Consider the following 2500-nt stretch of genomic DNA (forward strand, 5'->3'; position numbering starts at 1 on the left):
TCACTATTTTTATCCTCGTTGTAAGAGAGATATGCTCCGGGTGATTTTGTTAGATCCTTGGTACAGGAGAAGTTCAGGATCTTGGAATTGCTTTAGTTTTTGTGCACTTCAATTTAAGACCTGAGATATTACCCAATATCTCAATGTTATGAAGAAAACAATTAAGAGAGTTAGCATCCCTAGCTATAAGAGTTGTATCATCCGCCAATTCGGAAATTTTGGCTTCCTGTTGATTTGGAAGGTCGATCCCTTTGCAAATTGGATCTTGACGAATTTTACATGCTAATGTACAACGCCTTCCAAACTAAAATGTGGCGTTCCGATTTGAGAAAATTCAGAACCACATTGGCATTTTTAGGGGAAAAAGTTTGTGCTTCCGAAAGGTTTTGGGAAACTAAGTGCTCAGTAGAGTTCACAAGGATCAACACATCCAAATTTCCAATTCCGTCAAAATGTTCATGACTGCAATGAAACCATTTCAATTTCATGTAAAAGAGATTGCGCACCCATCTCAATTTCCTTCGTAGCGAGATTCGGAATTTCTGGTCTCCCTTCACTTTCTGTTCAGGGTTGTAAAGGGATTCAGAATTTCTGATCCCCCATCACGTCACGGCACAAAAACGGCTATCTGTTCAGCGTTGTAAAGGGATTCAGAATTTCTGATCCCCCATCACGTCACTGCACAAAAACGGCTATCTGTTCAAGGTTGTATAGGGTTTCAGAATTTCTGATCCCCCATCACATCACGGCACACAAACGCCTATCTGTTCAAGGTAGTATAGGGATTCAGAATTTCTGATCCCCCATCACATCACGGCACACAAACGGCTATCTGTTCAAGGTTGTATAGGGATTCAGAATTTCTGATCCCCCATCACGTCACGGCACAAAAACGGCTATCTGTTCAGGGTTGTAAAGGGGTTCAGAATTTCTGATCCCCCATCACGTCACGGCACAAAAACGGCTATCTGTTCAAGGTTGTATAGGGATTCAGAATTTCTGATCCCCCCATCACGTCACGGCACAAAAACGGCTATCTGTTCAGGGTTGTATAGGGTTTCAGAATTTCTGATCCCCCATCACATCACGGCGCACAAACGCCTATCTGTTCAAGGTAGTATAGGGATTCAGAATTTCTGATCCCCCATCACATCACGGCACACAAACGGCTATCTGTTCAAGGTTGTATAGGGATTCAGAATTTCTGATCCCCCATCACGTCACGGCACAAAAACGGCTATCTGTTCAGGGTTGTAAAGGGGTTCAGAATTTCTGATCCCCCATCACGTCACGGCACAAAAACGGCTATCTGTTCAAGGTTGTATAGGGATTCAGAATTTCTGATCCCCCCATCACGTCACGGCACAAAAACGGCTATCTGTTCAGGGTTGTAAAGGGGTTCAGAATTTCTCATCCCCCATCACGTCACGGCACAAAAACGGCTATCTGTTCAGGGTTGTAAAGGGGTTTAGAATTTCTGATCACCCATCACGTCAGGGCACAAAAACGGCTATCTGTTCAAGGTTGTATAGGGATTCAGAATTTCTGATCCCCCCATCACGTCACGGCACAAAAACGGCTATCTGTTCAGGGTTGTAAAGGGGTTCAGAATTTCTGATCCCCCATCACGTCACGGCACAAAAACGGCTATCTGTTCAAGGTTGTATAGGGATTCAGAATTTCTGATCCCCCATCACGTCACGGCACAAAAACGGCTATCTGTTCAAGGTTGTATAGGGATTCAGAATTTCTGATCCCCCATTACGTCACTGCATAAAAGCGGCTATCTGTTCAGGGTTGTAAAGGGATTCAGAATTTCTGATCCCCCATCACGTCACTGCACAAAAACGGCTATCTGTTCAAGGTTGTATAGGGTTTCAGAATTTCTGATCCCCCATCACATCACGGCACACAAACGGCTATCTGTTCAAGGTTGTATAGGGATTCAGAATTTCTGATCCCCCATCACGTCACGGCACAAAAACGGCTATCTGTTCAAGGTTGTATAGGGATTCAGAATTTCTGATCCCCCCATCACGTCACGGCACAAAAACGGCTATCTGTTCAGGGTTGTAAAGGGGTTCAGAATTTCTGATCCCCCATCACGTCACGGCACAAAAACGGCTATCTGTTCAAGGTTGTATAGGGATTCAGAATTTCTGATCCCCCATCACGTCACGGCACAAAAACGGCTACATTTTCAGGGGTGTAAAGGGGTTCAGAATTTCTGATCCCCCATCACGTCACGGCACAAAAACGGCTATCTGTTCAGGGTTGTAAAGGGATTCAGAATTTCTGATCCCCCATCACGTCACTGCACAAAAACGGCTATCTGTTCAGGGTTGTAAAGAGATTCAGAATTTCTGATCCCCCATCACGTCACGGCACAAAAACGGCTATCTGTTCAGGGTTGTATAGGGATTCAGAATTTCTGATCCCCCATCACGTCACGGCACAAAAACGGCTATCTGTTCAAGGTTGTATAGGGATTCAGAATTTC

This window comes from Montipora foliosa, chromosome 5, assembly GCF_036669935.1.
Source record: "Montipora foliosa isolate CH-2021 chromosome 5, ASM3666993v2, whole genome shotgun sequence".
Taxonomy (NCBI): Eukaryota; Metazoa; Cnidaria; class Anthozoa; order Scleractinia; family Acroporidae; genus Montipora; species Montipora foliosa.